We start from the raw sequence: 19,599 nt of genomic DNA, 5'->3' as shown, positions 1-19,599 counted from the left end.
CAAGGGCCGTTGTAAATCCCAAGTCCAGCTCCCGCACAGCCTGGTAGCTATAGATGGAGATATACCACAAGGCCAGTATGTTCAGATCCCATGCTTTCTCAGGATGTGGTGCATATTACTTGAATTAAGATGTAAGCAAGGAGAAGAAAAGTATTTGCTTTTGTTTGCCCATTAGAAACATCAGATTCTGTACGTTGATACTGAAATGTCCAAATAGCTCAATGGCCCATGGAAACACACGGAAAGGGATAAACATAGCACTTTACGGAAAGGAATGTGCTTGATCCTTTCTTTGGTACCCCTAAGGCATTTCTATTTTTTTCTGGCATTTTCCATCAGTAACATCTTCCAACTCTATCCATTTTAAAAGAAGTATCAGAGCCACCATTTGGCATCATTTTCTGTATCACTTGAGATGTAAATAACTAAATCAAAGTGTAACCTGACCCTACAAATGCCAGCAAATTTCCATTAGTCCTTAAACTAGCCCTAGCCAGATTTCGCCCACGCTGCATGCACGGAAGGGCCAGGTGTGACCACTAACTGATATCAACAGTGGATGCAGCAACAGATGGAATCAATCAGAAGGAAAATCAGCACCTGGACCCTATTCCAAAGTGGGAGGTCTGACAGAAACCACGTCACCTCCTATTTCCTGGCCACCTTCTAGAATTTTCCTTCCCCAGTATCCCTATGTGGCCACTGTCTTGCTGCCCAAATCACATATAAGCCGTGCTTCCCCATAGCTAGGGAAGTCAGATCTGAGGAACTTCCTCATGGCTCCTTGCTTTACACATTGCAATACTTAGTTTCTCTTCTTCAAAGACTGGTGTCCAGATAACTGGCAAGTCTGAGGATGCCAGCCAACAACCCAACTTTGAGGGTTCAGTAGCAAAAGCACCACCCAGAGGGCCAGAGCTGCCAACTCTGCTCCATGATTTTGTCTGCACAGATGAACAGACACTGACTCCTGAGTCTGTCACAGCAAACCAACAGCTGGTATATCGATAACTTGCTGGCCTTCATTTCTTTGCCTTTACTGATGCCCACCTTTTGACCATTTTGCTCCCCATCAAATCTGGGGAGATAAGTGGGTATAGAAAGAAAGTGACTATGGCACTTCCAAATGCAGCTATCTGCATTAGAAACATGCTTTGTTCAGAATCATTAAAATTAATGACATGAGTTATGAAGCTTCTATTATCACTGATCCCTTGGCTAGTATTCAGGTGTCAGCCTTACATGTATTTACATAAACTAGTCATAAAGATTTCCATCTTGGGAGGTGGGGCTAAAATGGCAGCATAGTCAGATGTTTCCAGTGGTTCCTCTAAAAAACAAAGACCCCAAAACACAAGTGAATCGATCATATATATGACAAGCTAGGAACCCTGAATATCAAAGGCAAAGTTAAGAAATCAGACTGACTGGCAGGGGAAGGGAGAGACAGTGCAGAAGCAGTAAAGAGTTACTGGACCTCACTTGGTGGGAGCCAGCACCCCTCAGCCCCATCCCCTGGCACAAATGCAGTGGAGCTGGCAGTAGCATTTGGGACATGGTTATTTCAGCAAAAGAAGGCAAGCGAAGTGGTTCAACCCTGATGCCTGGTGCAACTGCAACCGGGCCAAGCCAGAGCACAGAATCTATGCATGCCTCCAGAATCAGTGAAAAAAAAGAGCTCTTGGCACAAGATAAGTGATTTCATCTAATTAACCATGTGGATCTAATAGCTCCTCCTTTTAAAAGAACTCTCTCTCATCTATCTGATCCTTCCTCCCTCTGCCCCAGCTGGATCTCCCTGGGCCTGCTGCACTCCCTGAGCCATTCTCTTGGCATTTGAGAAGGAATTAATTAATGGGGGAACAAATAGTCTGCTGGATTCCTCAATGTGGAAACTTAGAACAGAAGAGGCTACTGCCCAGGCACAAGTGGCCCACAGATTTTGAATGTCTTTCACCCCTCCGTGGACCCAGGTGGCCCCATTTCAGCAGCTAGGATCTGGCTGTTACATTGCAAGTGTAAATGAGCTTGAGGTCTGACTGTAACTGTTTCAGCTGTGCAGTGGAGAGGGGGATTTTTGATGTTTGATACCACTCTGCCTATTAAACAAGGTCTTCACCTACCCACATCAGGGGTCTGAGGACGGGTGGCTCCAAACCACACCACCTAGCCACTCATGACAGGGGTCCAAGGATAAGTGATTCCTCCCAGTCCTTACAGTTAAAAGCACTGGGTGCCTATGGTACGACTACAGAGCCCACCCACCAGTGTGCTCTACAGAACAGGAATGCACCTTCCCCAAAGACACTCGGGGGAAGGTTGTCAGCCCTTGCCTTCCTCAGACTTGGAACTCCTGATGCAACTGGAAACTTGTGCATACACCAATCACCATCTAAGATTGTAAGTGAGAGTGAGCACCCCACACTTGGTGACCAACTACCTGGACACCTGCCCTAAATCTATACAAGAATAGTGAAGGACTCCTAGGCTCATATACCTGATAATAGACCAAGCCGTCTAGTGACAGGACATTAGTGCTTCAAAGGCTCCAATAATCAAGTTAGTTCACTTTAGTAGCCTATTCGGGTATATCAAAACAAAACAAAGCAAGAGGCTAGAACACAGTGAACAAACATAAAATAAATTAATATGATAACTTATAGATGGCATGGAGAGAACTGTCGGTATCAAATCGCATAAAGAAGCAGACCATGATCACTTCAACAAACTCCCAAAACAAAGACTCAAGGAATCTTCCAGATGAAGATGTATTCCTGGAATTACCAGAGGTACGATACAAAAGCTTAATATACAGACCTCTGCAAGACATCAGGAAGGAAATCAGGCAAAATGCAGAACAATCCAAGGAGCACACAGATAAAGCAGTCGAGGAAATTAAGAAGGTTATCCAAAAACATAATGAAAAATTTAATAGCCTGCAAGAATCTGTAGAGAGACAGCAATCAGAAATTCAGAAAATTAACAATAAAACTTCAGAATTAGACAACTCAGTACAAAGTCACCAGAAGAGAATTGAGGAACTGGAAGTTAGGATAAGCGAGAATGAAGATAAAGCATTTGGCAACAATATATTCAAAGAAAAATCAGAAAAAAGATTAAAAAAAAAACGAAGAAACCCTAAAAATCATAAGTGACTCTATGAAGAAAAATCAGCTATGAGTGAATGCAGTACCAGAACAGGGAGGGAAAACACAAAATAAACAGAGAATTGTTGAAGATTTGTTGGAAGAAAACATCCATAATATAGTGAAAGATGAGAAGACATCTATCCAAGATCCTCATTGAACCAAATACAAGGTAGATGCGAAAACAAACTCACCAAGAAATACTATAATCAAACTTGCCAAAACCAAAGATAAAGAGAAAATTTTAAGAATGGCTAGGGATAAAAAAAAAGTCACTTATAAAAGAGTAAATAAAAATAAGCTGAAATTACTCAGCAGAAACCATGCAGGCAAGAAGGCAAAGGGATGACTTATAGAAAGCACTGAAGGAAAAAAATTGCCAGCCAAGAATCATATATCCTGCAAAACTGTCTCTCAAATACGAAGGCAAAATTAGGACATTCTCAGATAAAAAGAAGTTTACGGAATTTGCAAAAAACAAACCAAAACTACAAGAAGTAATACAGGGAATTCTCTGGTTAGAAAATCAATAATATCAGTACCAACCCAACACCACAACACAGGACAGAGAGCAACTAGATATCAACACAGACAGGGAAATCACAAAAATAAATCAACATAGTGGAGGCAGAGCCAAGACGGCAGAAGAGACAGATGCTTCCAGCGAGCACTCTTTACAACAAAGACCCAAAAAAACAAGTGAAACAAGTGTATTTATGACAGCCTAGGAGCCCTGAGCATCAAAGGCAAGCATAGAAAACAAACAGAGGGTCGGGGGAAGAAGAGACCATTCAGAAGTGAAGAGGAGTTACCGGACCTGAATCACAGGGAGTCTTCCGGCATCATTCCCAGAGCGGTGGTGGTGTGCTGGTACTTGCATTCGGCCACAGTTTCCTCGGAGAGAAGCAGCCAGCCACACAGCCTACTCACACCTGTGGAACCAGGGAAGGACAGCGCTCTCAGCAAAAGCTAAGTACTTGCATATATTTTGTCATGCCCTCCCCACCCTCAAGCTGGCTCCAGTGGCTGAATTCCCTTTGCCTGAGATAGGCACTGCTGAGCACCTATAGCCATCCTCCTGGCCTTGGAGAAGGAAAAAATTTGCAGTTGGGGGAGAAGATAATTTGCCAGCTCCACTAACTGGGGAGCTCAGGACAGAAACAGCTCCTGTCCAGGCATAAACAGTCTGTGGACTTTGAGCACCTTTCCATTCTGCATGGACCTCTGTGGGCCTATTTCAGGAGAATAGGGCACTGTTGGCAGACTCCAACCATTTCCGCTGTGGAGAGGTGGGTGTTTGATGTCTGACATTACTTTGCCTATTAACAGGATCCACACCTACCCACATCAAGGGCCTGAGGTCTAGTAGCTCCACTCAGTTGACCAAGCCACCTGCGACAGGGGTCCAAGGATAACTGGTACCTCCCACGACTTACAACCAAAAACATTGGTACCCATGGTCGGTCTTCCCACCCACCTGCATGCTCTAGGGAACAGGGATGTGCTTTGCTCAGAGACACTGGGTGGCCATATCTCAGCACCCAGCCTTACTCAAAGTGTCACCCCCTGCTGCAATCAGATCGTACATATACCAATCACCCCTGCCACTCTCAGACTGTAGGACAGAGCATGTACCACACACTTGATGATCAGCTACCCGGAAACCTGAGGTGAATTCATACAAGAAAAGTGGATGGAATCCTAGACAGATATACCTAATAACAGCTCTACGAATCTGGAGACAGGACATCAGAGCTCCAAAGGCAAAAATAATGGAGCTAGCTCACTTAAGCAACCCATCTGGGTATACCAGAAAAAAAAAAAAAAAGCAAGCAGCTATGACACGGTAAGCAAGCATAAACTAATACAATAACTTATAGATGGCTCAGAGACAACAGTCAATTTCAAGAAACATAAAGAAACAGACCATGATTACCTCAACAAGCTCTCAAAACAAAGAATCCAGGGATCTTCTAGACGAAAGTGTATTCCTAGAATTAACAGAGGCAGAATACAAAAGATTAATATACAGAACCCTTCAAGACATCAGGAAGGAAATGAGGCAATACACAGAACAAGCCAAGGAACACACAGATAAAGCAAATGAAGAAATTAGAAAGATTTTTCAGGAACATAATGAAAAGTTTAATTAGCTGGAAAAATCCATAGACAGACAGCAATCAGAAATTCCGAAGATTAACAATAAAATTAAAGAAGTAGACAACTCAATAGAAAGTCAGAGGAGCAGAATTGAGCAAGTAGAAGCAAGAATTTCTGAACTTCAAGATAAATCACGTGGCACTAAAATACTTGAAGAAAAAAACAGATAAAAGAATTTGAAAAAATGAAGAAAACTTAGGAATCATGTGGGGCTCTACCAAGAGAAATAACTTATGAGTGATTGGAGCACCAAAACAGGAAGGGATAACAGAAATTACAGAGAGAATTGTTGAAGATTTCTGGACAGAAAACTTCCCTGATATCATGAAAGATGAGACGATATCTATCCAAGATACACATTGGACTCCACATAAGGTAGATGTTAAAATCACCAAGACATATTATAATCAAACTTGCCAAAACCAAACATAAAGAGAGAATTTTAAGAGCAGCTAGGGATGAAAAGTCACCCACAAAGGAGAGCCAATAAGAATAAGCTCGGATTACTTGGCATAAACTATGCAGGAAAGAATGCAATGGAGTGACTTATTTAAAAAACTGAAGGAAAAAATTCCCAGCCAAGAATCATATATCCAACAAAACTGTCTCTTAAATATGAAGGTTAATTAGGACATTTCCAGATAAACAGAAGATTAGGGAATTCATTAAAACCAAACCAAAACCACAAGAAATATTAATGGGAGTTCTTTCATTAGAAAATCAATAATATCAGGTATCAACCCAAGACTAGAACACTGGGCAGGGCAATCAGAAGTCAACCTAGACAGAGAAATCAAAAAAACAAAGTAACATTTAAAAGAAAAAAAAAAAAAACTCAAACAGGGTAACAGTGATGTTATGTATAAAAGAAAACAACATTAAAATAATAAAGAGGACTAAGACATGCAATCATAGATCTTCCACATAGAGAGGAAGATACCACAAAACAAATAAATAAAAGTTAGGTTTAAATTTAGAAAAATAGAGGTAAAGGAGACAACTGTCCTACTCATTAAAATAAGGAGACAAACTATCTTACATATCAAAAGAAAATAATACAGACTCAGCAGAAACAAAATCAACAACAACAAATATGAGCAAAGGACAATGTAAAAAATAATCTACTCGGCACATAAAATTAAGTGGGAAAAAGAAACGATCAACAACACACAAAAAAAGACATCAAAATGATAGCACTAAATTCATTCCTATCTGTAATCACCCTGAATGTAAACGGACTAAATGAACCAATAAAGAGACAGAGAGTGGCAGAATGGATTAAAAAACACGATCCATCTATATGTTGCCTACAACAGACACACCTTAGAGACATGAACAAACTAAAACTCAAAGAATAGGAAAAAATATGCCAAGCAAACAACAATCTAAAAAGAGCAGGAGTGGCAATTTTAATTTCTGACAAAATAGATTTTGAAGTTAAATCCGTCATAAAGGATAAGGAAGGACAATATATAATGATTAAAGGGACAATATACCAAAAAGATGTAACCATATTAAATATTTTTGCACCCAATGACAGGACTGCAAGATACATAAAATAAACTCTATCGGCATTGAAAAGTGAGATAGACAGCTCCACAATAAGAGTAGGAGACTTCAACACACCACTTTCGGTGGAGGACAGGACATCCATACAACAAGCCTTAGCAGAATCCAAAACATTGAAATATTACAAAGCATCTTTCTCTGACCATAAGGCCATAAAAGTGGAAATAAATGACAAAAAATGCAGGTAAAAGAAATGAAACACTTGGAAACTGAACAATACACTACTTACAAAAGACTGGATTATAGAAGACATTAAGGATGGAATAAAGAAATTCATAGAATCCAATGAAAATGACAACCTTTGGGACACAGTGAAAGCAGTGCTCAGAGGCCAATTTATATCAATAAATGCGCACAAAGAAAAAGGAGAAAGGGACAAAATCAAAGAATTATCCCTCTATCTTGAACAAATAGAAAGAGAGCAACAAAAGAAACCCTCAGGTACCAGAAGAAAACAATAAAAATTAGAGCAGAACTAAATGAAATAGAAAACAACAAAAACAATTTAAAGACCAAAAGCTGGTTCTTTGAAAAAAAATAACAAAATTGATAAACCATTGGCCAAATTAACAAAAGAAAAACAGAAGGGGAAACAAATAACCCAAATAAGAAATAAGATGGGCAATATTACAACACACACAAATGAAATTAAAGAATCATATCAGATGACTTCAAAATATTGTACTATAACAAATTTGACAACCTAGAAGAAATGGATGAATTCCTAGAAACACGCTACCTACCTAAACTAACACAAACAGAGGTAGAACAACTAAATAGACACATGACAAAAGAAGAGATTGAAAGGTAATCAAAAAACTCCAAATGAAAAAAGCCCTGGCCCAGAGGGCTTCACTGCAGAGTTCTACCTAACTTTCAGAGAAGAGTTAACACCACTAATACTATAGGTATTTCAGGGCACAGAAAAGGATGGAATACTACCAAACTCATTCTATGAAGCCAGCATATCCCAAATACCAAAACCAGGTGAACACACCACAAAAAAAGAAAATTACAAACCTATATCCCTCATGAACTTAGATGCAAAAATCCTCAACAAAATTCTAGCCAATAGAATTCAACAACATATCAAAAAATAATTCACCATGACCAAGTGGGATTCATACCAGGTATGCAGGGATGGTTCAACATTAGAAAAACAATCAATATAATCCACCACATAAATAAAACAAAAGACAAAAATCACACGATTTTATCAACTGATGCACAAAAGGCATTTGACAAAGTTCAACACCCATTCATGATAAAACACTCAACAAAATAGGACTAGAAGGAAAATTCCTCAACATAATAAAGGGCATTTATACGAAGCCAACAGCCAACATCACCTTAAATAGAGACAGCCTGAAACCATTCCTCCTGAGATCTGGAACCAGACAAGAATGCCCTTTATCACTGCTCTTTCAATATTGATAAGAAAAAAAAAAAAAATTTTTTTTTTTCTTATTCAATATTGAGCTGGAGGTCCTAGCTGGAGCATTTAGACTAGATAAAGAAATAAGGGGCATCCAGATTCAGAAGGCAGTAGTAAAAGTAACTCTATTTGCAGATGACATGATCTTATACACAGAAAACCCTAAGGGAGCCTCAAGAAAACTACTGAAACTAACAGAAGAGCTCAGCAGAGAACCAGGATACAACATAAACATACAAAAATCAGTTGGATTCCGAGCCAGAGCCAAGATGGCGGAATAGACAGATGCTTCCGTTGAGCCCTCTTTACAACAAAGACCCAAAAAAATAAGTGAAATGAGTATATTTGTGACAAGCTGGGAGCCCTGAGCATCAAAGGCAAGCTTAGACAATGAACTGATGGGCAGGGGGAGGAAGAGGCTGTTCAGAAGCAAAGAGGAGTTACCGGACCTGAATTGCAGGGAGCCCTCAGGTACCATTCCCACAGCAGCGGCAGCGGAGGCGGGCTGGTCCTAGCGTTCAGCCGCAGTTTCCTCAGGGAGAAGCAGCCAGCCACAAAGCCCACTCGCACCTCCGGAACCTGAGCAGAAGGGCGCTCTCCGCAAAAGCTAAGTACTTGCGTATATTTTACCGCACACCCCAACCCCAAGCCGGCTTCAGCGGCTGAATCCCTAGACCTGAGATAGACCCTGGTGAGCACCTAGAGCTGTCCTCCCGGCCTTGGGGAAGGAAAAAATTTGCAACTACAGGGAAAAGATAATTTGCTAGCTCCATTAACTGGGGGAGCTCAGGACAAAAGCGGCTCCTATCCGGGCATACACCATCTGTGGACCTTGAGCACCTTTCCCTTCTGCATGGACCTGTGTGGGCCTATTTCAGAAGAATAGGCCCTTGTTGGCAAACTCCAACCATTTCAGCTGTGCGGTGGAGAGGTGCGTGTTTGACGTTTGACATTACTTTGCCTATTAAACAAGGTCCTCACCTACCCACAACAGGGACCAAAGGACTGGTAGCTCCACTCAGGTCACACAGCCACCCCCGACAGGGGTCCAAAGATAACTGGTACCTCCCAGCCCTTACAACAAAAACTTTGGGTGCCCATGGTCCCTCTGCAGAGCCCACCCACCAGCATGCTCTAAGGAACAGAGACATGTTTTCCTCAGAGACACTTGGGGGTCGGTTCTCAGCCCCTGCCTTGTTCACAGCATGACCCCCTGCTGCAGTCAGATATGGGTATATACGCCAATCACCCCTGCTCCTCTAAGACTGTAGGAGAGAGCCTGTACCACACACTTGATATCAGCTACCTGGAAACCTGAGCTGAATTCATACAAAAAAACTGAATGGACTCCTAGACTGATATACCTGATAACACCTCTAGCCAGCTGGGACAGGACACCAGAGCTCCGAAGGTGAAAATAGTCAAGTTAGCTCATTCAAGCAACCCATAGGGGTATACCAAAACAAAACAAAGCAAGCAGCTACGACACAGTAAGCAAGCATAAACTAATACAATAACTTATAGATGGCTTGGAGACAACAGTCAATATCAAGTTACATAAAGAAACAGGCCATGATCACCTCAACAGGCTCTCAAAACAAAGAATCCAGGGATCTTCTAGATGAAATTGCATTCCTGGAATTACCAGATGCAGAATAGAAAAGTTTAATATACAGAACCCTTCAAGACATCAGGAAGGAAATGAGGCACTACGCAGAACAAGCCAAGGAACACACAGATAAAGCAACTGAAGAAATCAGAAAGATTATTCAGGAACATAATGAAAAGGTGAATAAGCTGGAAAAACCCATAGACAGACAACAATCAGAAATTCAGAAGATTAACAATACAATTACAGAATTAGATAACTCAATAGAAAGTCAGAGGAGCAGAATTGAGCAAGTAGAAGCTAGAATTTCTGTAATTGAAGATAAATCACTTGCCACTAATATATTTGAAGAAAAATCAGATAAAAGAATTAAAAAAAATGAAGAGACCTTAAGAATCATGTGGGACTCTATCAAGAGAAATAACCTACGAGTGACTGGAGTACCAGAACAGGGAGGGATAACAGGAAATACAGAGAAAATGGTTGAGGATTTGTTGGCAGAAAACTTCCCTGATACTGTGAAAGATAAGACATCTATCTAAGATGCTCATTGAACTCCACATAAGGTAGATCTTAAAAGAAAGTCACCAAGACATATTATAATCAAGCTTGCCAAAACCAAAGATAAAGACAATTATAAGAGCAGCTAGGGATAAATGAAAAGTCACCTACAAGGGAGAGCCAATAAGAATAAGCTTGGACTACTTGCCAGAAACCATGCAGGCAAAAAGGCAATGGGATGACATATTTAAAAAACTGAAGGAAAAAAAATGCCTCATATATCCATCAAAACTCTCTCTTAAATATGAAGGTGAAATTAAGACATTTCCAGATAAACACAAGTTGAGGGAATTTGTAAAAACCAAACCAAAACTACAAGAAATACTAAAGGTAGTTCTTTGGTTAGAAAATCAATAATATCAGGTATCAACCCAAGACTAGAACACTGGGCAGAGCAATCAGAAGTCAAACCAGGCAGGGAAATCAAAAAAACACAGCAAGATTTAAAAAAAAAAAAAAAAAAAGCCCATAAAAGAAGACAGCAATAAAATAATAAAGAGGGACTAAGAAATACAATCATACATCTTCCATATGGAGAGGAAGATACGGCGATACAAAGAACTAAAAGTTAGTTTTAAATTTAGAAAAATAGGGGTAAATAATGAGGTACCCACTAAGGGGACAAACTATCCTACTCATCAAAATAAAATACAAAGGAAAAATACAGGCTCAGCAGAAACAAAATAACCAACAACAAATACGAGGAAAGGACAATATATAAAGAAAATCTACTCAGCACATAAGATCAAGTAGAAAAAAGAAACTGTCAACACACAAAAAAAGACATCAAAATGATAGCACTAAATTCATTCCTATCCATAATTACCCTGAATGTAAATGGACTAAAAGCACCAATAAAGAGACAGAGAGTGGCAGAATAGATTAAAAAATAAAAAGCAAGATCCGTCTATATGCTGCCTACAAGAGACACACCTTAGACTTAGAGACACAAACAAACTAAAACTCAAAGGATGGAAAAAAATATATCAAGCAAGCAACAATCAAAAAAGAGCAGGAGTGGCAATATTAATTTCTCACAAAATAGACTTTAAAGTTAAATCCATCAGAAAGGATAACGAAGGACATTATATAATGATTAAAGGGACAATACACCAAGAAGATATAACCATATTAAATATTTATGCACCCAATGACAGGGCTGCAAGATACATAAAACAAACTCTATCAGCATTGAAAAGTGAGATAGACAGCTCCACAATAATAGTAGGAGACTTCAACACACCACTTTCGGTGAAGGACAGGACATCCAGAAAGAAGCTCAATAAAGACACCGAAGATCTAAATGCCACAATCAACCAGCTTAACCTCGGAGACATATACAGAACACTCCACCCAACAGCAACCAACTATACTTTCTTTTATAGCACACATGGAACTTTCTCTAGAATGGACCACATATTAGGTCATAAAGCAAGCTTTAGCAGAATCCAAAACATTGAAATATTACAAAGCATCTTCTCTGACCATAAGACCATAAAAGTGGAATTCAATAAGAGGAAAAGCAGGGAAAAGAAATCAAACACTTGCAAACTGAACAATACCCTGCTCAAAAAAGACTGGATTATAGAAGACGCTAAGGATGGAATAAAGAAATTCATAGAATCCAATGAGAATGAAAACACTTTCTATCAGAACCTTTGGGACACAGCAAAAGCAGTGTTCAGAGGCCAATTTATATCAATAAATGCACACATCCAAAAAGAAGAAAGGGCCAAAATCAAAGAACTATCCCTACAACTTGAACAAATAGAAAGAGAGCAACAAAAGAAACCCACAGGCACCAGAAGAAAACAAATAATAAAAATTAGAGCTGAACTAATTGAAATAGAAAACAGGAAAACAATTGAAAGAATTAACAAGACCAAAAGCTGGTTTTTTGAAAAAAATCAACAAAATTGATAAACCATTGGCCAATATGACAAAAGAAAAACAGGAGAGGAAGCAAATAACCTGAATAAGAAATGAGATGGGCGATATTACAACACATCCAACTGAAATTAAAAGAATCATATCAGATTACTATGAAAAAGTATACTTAAATTGGAAAACCTAGAAGTGGATGAATTCCTAGAAACACACTACCTACCTAAACTAACACAAACAGAGGTAGAACAACTAAATAGACCCATAAAAAAGAAGAGATTGAAAAGGTAATCAAAAAACTCCCAACAAAAAAAAGCCCTGGTGAGGACGGCTTCACTGCAGAGTTCTACCTAACTTTCAGAGAAGAGTTAACACCACTACTACTAAAGGTATTTCAGAGCACAGAAAAGGATGGAATACTACCAAACTCATTCTATGAAGCCACCATATCCCTGATACCAAAACCAGGTAAGGAAACCACAAGAAAAGAAATTTATAGACCTATATCCCTCAATAATGTAGATGCAAAAATCCTCAACAAAACTCAAGCCAATAGAATTCAACAACATATCAAAAAAAATAATTCACTGTGACCAAGTGGCATTCATATCAGGTATGCAGGGATGGTTCAACATTAGAAAAACAATTAGTGTAATCCACCACATAAATAAAACAAAAGACAAAAATCACATGATTTTATCAATTGATGCAGAAAAGGCCTTTGACGAAGTTCAACACTTATTCATGATAAAAACTCTCAGCAAAATAGGAATAGAAGGAAAATTCCTCAACATAATAAAGGGCATTTATACAAAGCCAACAGCCAACATCACCCTAAATGGAGAGAGCCTGAAAACATTCCCACTGAGATCAGGAACCAGACAAGGATGCCCGTTATCACCACTCTTATTCAACATTGTGCTGGAGGTCCTAGCCAGAGCAATTAGGCTAGATAAAGAAATAAAGGGCATCCAGATTGGCAAGGAAGAAGTCAAAGTATCTCTATTTGCAGATGACATGATCTTATACACAGAAAACCCGAAGGAATCCTCCAGAAAATTGCTGAAACTAATAGAAGAGTTCAGCAGAGTATTGGGATACAAGATAAACATACAAAAATCAGTTGGATTCCTCTATACCAACAAAAAGAACGTCGAAGAGGAAATCACCAAATCAATACCATTTACAGTAGCCCCCAAGAAGATAAAATACTTAGGAATAAATCTTACCAGAGATGTAAAAGACTTATACAAAGAAAACTACAGTATACTTCTGCAAGAAACCAAAAGAGACTTACATAAGTGGAAGAACGTGCCTTGCTCGTGGATAGGAAGACTTAACATTATAAAAATGTCTATTCTTCCAAAAGCGGTCTATACATTTAATGCAATACCAATCCAAATCCCAAGGACATTCTTTAATGAGATGGAGAAACAAATCACCAATTTCATATGGAAGGGAAAGAGGCCCCGATAAATAAGGCATTACTGAAAAAGAAGAACAAAGTGGGAGGCCTTACTTTACTTGATTTTAGAACCTATTATACTGCCACAGTAGTCAAAACAGCCTGCTACTGGTACAACAACAGATACGTAGACCAATGGAACAGAATTGAGAATTCAGACATAAATGTAGCCATGTATGAGCGGCTGATATTTGACAAAGGCCCAAAGTCAGTTAAATGGGGAAAAGACAGTCTCCTTAATAAATGGTGCTGTCATAACTGGATATCCATCGGCAAAAAAAATGAAACAAGACCCATACCTCATACCATGCACAAAAACTAACTCAAAATGGATCAAAGACCTAAATATAAAATCTAAAACGATAAAGGTCATTGAAGAAAAAATAGGGACAACTCCTGGAGCCCTAATACATGGCACAAACAGTATACAAAACATTACTAACAATGCAGAAACACCAGAAGAGAAGCTAGATAACCTGGAGCTCCTAAAAGTCAAGCACCTGTGCTCATCCAAAGACTTCACCAAAAGACTAAACAGATTACCTACAGACTGGGAAAAAGGTTTTAGCTATGACATTTCTGATCAGACTCTGATCTCTAAAATCTACATGTTACTGCAAAAACTCAACAACAAAAAGACAACCCGATTAAAAAATGGGCAAAGGATATGAACAGGTACTTCACTAAAGAAGACATTCAGGTAGCTAACATACATGAGGAAATGCTCATGATCATTAGCCATTAGAGAAATGTAAATCAAAATGACAATGAGATTCCATCTCATTCCTACAAGGTTGGGAGTAATCCAAGAAACACAAAATCATAAGTGTTGCAGAGGTTGTGGAGAGGCTGGAACACTAATACACTGTTGGAAATGTAAAATGGTACAACCACTTTGGAAATCAAATTGGCACTTCCTTAAAAAGCTAGAAATGCAACTACCATAGGATCCAACAGTTCCACTCCTTAGAATATATCCTAGAGAAATAAGAGCCTTCACACGAACAGATGTATGCATACCTATGTTCACTGCAGCACTGTTTACAATAGCAAAAAGATGGAAGCAACCAAGGTGCCCATCAACAGATGAATGGATAAATAAATTATGGTATATTCACAAAACAGAATACTACACAATGATGAAGAACATGGAGGAATATGGAAGGCAATACGCTGAGTGAAATCAGTCAGTTGCAAAAGGACAAATATTGTATGAGACCACTATTATAAGAACTCTAGATAAAGTTTAAACACAGAAGGGGGTGGGCAGGGAAAGAGAGGGATATTCCCTAATTAGATAGTAGACAAGAATTGTTTTAGGTGACAGGAAGGGCAACACACAACACAGGGGAAGTTGGCACAACTGGACTAAACGAAAGGGAAGGAAGTTTCCTGAATACAACAGAATGCTTCGAAGGCTAGGGGTGGGGGTTTGGGGACCATGGTTTCAGGGGACATCTAAATCAACTGGCACAGCAAAATGTATGAAGAAAACATTCTGCGTCCCACCTTGGTGAATGGGGTCTGGGGTCTTAAACGGTATCAAGCAGTCATCTAAGGTGCATCAATTGGTCTCAACCTACCTGGAGCAAAGGAGAACGAGCACCAAAGACATTTGGTAAAGATGAGCCCAAGAGACAGAAAGGGCCACATAAGCCAGAGACTCCATCAGCCTGAAACTGGAAGAAATAGATAGTGCCTGGCTACCACTGATCACTGCCCTGAGAGGGAACACAACAGAGAATCCCTGATGGAGCAGGAGAACAGTGAGATGCAGATCTCAAATTCTTGTAAAAAAAGACCAGGCTTAATGGTCTGACTGAGACTGGAGGGACCCTGACGGTCATGGTCCCCGGACCCTTTGTTAGCCCAAGATTAGAACCATTCCTGATGCCAACTCTACAGACAGGGATTGGACTGGAGTGTAAGATAGGCAACGATACTGGTGAGGAGTGAGCTTATTGGCTCAAGCAGACACATGAGACTATGTGGGCAACTCCTGTCTGCTGGTGAGATGAGAAGGAAGATGGGGACAGAAGCTGGTTAAATGGACATGGGAAATACAGGGTGAAGAGAAGGAATGTGGTATCTCATTAGGAGGAGAGCAGCTATGAGTACATAGCAAGGTATGTATAACTTTTTGTATGAAAGGCTGACCTGACTTGCAAACTTTCACCTAAAGCACAATAAATAAATAAATAAATAGAAGGGAGGAGGCGGCAGGAAAGCTGGACAAATGGAAATGGAGAACCCAAGATGGGAAGAGTGCTGACATGTCATAGGGTTGGCAACCAATGTCACAAAACAATACGTGTATGAATTGTTGAATGAGAAACTAATTTGCCCTGTAAACCTTCACCTAAAAAAAAAAAGCACAGTAAAAATAAAAAAAGATTTCCCTGTTGTTTTACAGAACTGTTAAATGACAAGAGTGTGTTCTCTACTTGCTTTACCTAGGGTGCCTGTTTTTCTCACTTTCCCACTGGTGAGCAACCTCTACCTGATAAGGCTGGGGAAACTGCCATTTGTGTATTTGAGATTCTCTGCAGAGCTAGTTTATCTGGAGGGATACCATCCACCTCTAACAAGTCACTCCTAATTATTGATATTAAATATCATGTTGTTTATAAGACACCAGGTCAGCATTATGGTTCTCATTTTATGTTAGGTGCACTCATATGTTCATGGGTAAATGCCATAACTGCCAATTTACAGGAGACACAAAGTGAAGACTTGCCCGGAGCAGCGACGGTGGACAGTGGAGAATGTAAACCAATTACCTGCCACCACTCGCCTGAAACAAACTGTGCAGCACTCAAGTTGAAAATGAGAGAGAATAAAACCTCATTTTCCTGGCCCTTTTCTGACCACTTATTACTGACAATTGAATCAGGAAAAAATTCCATCTCTCCTTAAGAGAGTAAAACTTAAATGCTCTGCTAAGTAAAATAAGTCAGACACAAGAGAACAAATATTGTATAATCCCACTAATATGACATACCTAAAACAGGCAATTATATAGAAACCAAAGGAGATTAATGGTTACCAGGGACTGTGGGGGAGGACGAGTTAAGGCTTATGGGGCACTGAGTTTCTGTTTGAGTGATGAAAAAGTTTTAGAAGTAGATAGTGGTGATGGCTACACAACTTGGTGAATGTAATTAAGGTCACTGAATTCCACTTAAAAATTGTTAAATGAAAATATATATATATACATATTTTACCACAATACATTTTTTAAAGAAATCACCACAAACAAACACAAAGAGTAAAACTCATGCATATCAAGAGTATGAACTGTGATGCTTCTTTAAGGTCTAGACCATGATATCCCCATGCAAGAAGCCACCCAAGAATGAGGGCTTTGAGAGCTTTGGGTGTTTATTTAAATAACGTGTCTGTGCACCAGACTGAAAAAAAAAATCTCTGCATAAGAGTGTGTATTGAGTTCCCATTGTAAAATCATATATTTCAACAGCCCAGGTGGAGAAAGTCATTTACTATTATTATCTAGCCATCATTTTCCATCTAGCTCTGGCAGAAGTGAAATTATGCATCACGTGTAAAACCAGAACAGTGAATGGTCTACAAATATTCACTGGGGTTGTTAGATAACTCAGTACTTGAATTCATGTTGCTGGCATTCTTCACCAGATCATGGATTTTCTTTTAACAGCAACGGCTTCCAGTGTTATTTAAAAGTCTAATTCTATTTATTTTGTCAGAGTCCTAAATTGCTCTTACAAGTTCATCCAACTAAGCAACAAAGAGCAGACACACTTGTGTACACCACAGCAGTGTGTGCAATGGTACACCTGTCACCAACTGCAGGTGTGCAGCACGGCACTCCCTTCTCCCCACTGCGTGTGTGTGCCACAGCACACCCCTACCCCCCACAGCATGTGTGCACAGCACACCCCTACTCCCCACTGCGTGTGGGTGGCACAGCACACCTGTCACTCCACCTGCAGTGTGTGCAGTGCAGCACATGTGAAATGACTGGGCCTGTCCCTTGAAGGCCAGGTGGTCAGTCCTTCAGTGTCCTGAAATCCAAGTATTCCATGCACAATAATGAATTAAAGACTGGTAATAAACTTGCCTGACCTACAGGGCCTAGGCATCAGTCAGTTCATTTATTTCATCATATTCTTAAGTATGATAAGGTGTATTTAAATATACGTAAGGACAGAACAGAAGAATGAAATTCTGATAAAACTCAACGCTTCTAATATGAGCTAATAATGAGGTATTACCTGTTGTTTTTGAGATGATTCCAACTCAAAGTGACCCGACAGGATGAAGTAGAAGTGTCCTATAGGGTTTCTAAGGCTGTAATATTTACAGAAGCAAACTGCCACATCCTTCTCCTGTGGAGTGGCTGGTGGGTTCAAACCACTGACTTTTCAGTTAGCAGCTGAGTGCTTAGCCGGTGGGCCACCAGGGCTCCTTAAAAGATGTAAATTGTATTCTTATTGATGTTGTTGACTGCCATCAAGTTGGCCCGATTCATGACAGCCCCGTGAGCAACAGAATTAAATGCTGCTTGGTCCTGCACCATCCCGATTATCAGTTGCAGATTGGACTGTTGTGATCCATAGGGTTTTCACTGCCTAATTTTCAGAGTTAGATTGCCAGGCCTTTCTTCCTAGTCCATTTTAGTTTGGAAGCTCTGATGAAACTGGTTCACCACCACAGCAACAGGCAAGCCTCCAATGACAGATGAGTGGTGGTTGCACATGAGGCCTGTTGGCCAGGAGTTGAACCTGGGTCTCCCACACGGAAGGCAAGAATTCTACCACTGAACCACCACTGCCCCCGAATTACATTCACGCTATCTTAAAGAGGTGAGACTGTTTAATAAACTCAAAGACTGGTTTTAAATTGAAGAAGCTCAGAGATTCCAGTGTTTGGGGCAGGCAGAGAGAATGGAGAATTAGAAATACATTTTTTAAATTATATCATTGAAGAGAAAGAAAGAGTGAAAAATATATATTTTTTCTAACTCTGTTGAAGGTACTTTGATTCAGGAGGGTAAGATGTCATATGTGAAAAAAATAATTTTACTGCAGATCAAATAAAAGAAGGAGTGAAACTAATATTTGTTAGCATTGTGCTATGCATGTTCATATACATCATCCTTGGTGATCATTTCACCAACCCCAGCAAGAATGACTTATGATGCCCAGTTTAAAAATGATGAAACAGAAGTTCAGAGAAACCAGTATCTACAAACCTGGTCAGTACAGATACAGAATTTAAACCTAGTTTGTCAAACGCCAAAACTCATGCTTGTTCCACTCCATGCTTTTAGCATCAAAAAGAATAAAATAATTAGGAAGAAATTTCACGAAAGAAACACAAGGCTCATGCACTGAAAACTACAAAATATCATTGAAAGAACTTTAAAAAGACCTAAATAAATGGAAAGATATTCCATGTTCATTGTTTGGAAAACAATATTGTTATGATGGGAATAATTCCCAAATTGATTAACAGGTGGTACGTCTAAGAATAAACATGTATTGGAGGCAGGGCCAAGATGGTGAAGTAGTCAGACGATTCCATTGATCCCTCTTACAACAAAGACCCAAAAAAACAAGTGAAATAATTACATATACGACAAGCTAGGATCCCTGCACATCAAAGGCAAAGTTAGGAAATTGGACTGAGCAGCAGGGAGAGGGAGAGACAGTTCAGAAGCAGTGACGAGCTGCTGGACCTGACTCGGCGGGAACCAATGCCCCTCAGGCACAATCCCCTGGAGTGACTG

At 39.7% G+C, this 19,599-nt stretch overlaps 1 protein-coding gene across 11 annotated transcripts in view; it reads right to left on the bottom strand.

Moving 5' to 3' along the window:
• The window catches only part of SYNDIG1 (synapse differentiation inducing 1), a 274,280-nt gene that overhangs the window by 208,434 nt on the left and 46,247 nt on the right, over positions 1 to 19,599 (bottom strand). For 8 of the 11 annotated variants that reach the window (XR_007515430.1, XR_007515429.1, XM_049869585.1 and 5 more), the window contains exon 2: positions 3,964 to 4,078. The exons of 1 other annotated variant lie outside the window; for it this stretch is intronic. The gene's annotated coding sequence lies outside the window, so the exon portion shown is untranslated. Of the gene's footprint in view, positions 1 to 3,963; positions 4,079 to 5,073; positions 5,140 to 19,599 lie in introns of those variants that run through there. 2 more of the 11 variants (XM_049869583.1, XM_049869582.1) reach the window with 2 other exon arrangements.

This window comes from Elephas maximus, chromosome 25 (assembly GCF_024166365.1).
Source record: "Elephas maximus indicus isolate mEleMax1 chromosome 25, mEleMax1 primary haplotype, whole genome shotgun sequence".
NCBI classification, from domain to species: domain Eukaryota; kingdom Metazoa; phylum Chordata; class Mammalia; order Proboscidea; family Elephantidae; genus Elephas; species Elephas maximus.
Note: the sequence above shows the minus strand (reverse complement) of the source record. Positions and strands in the feature narration are given on the sequence as shown.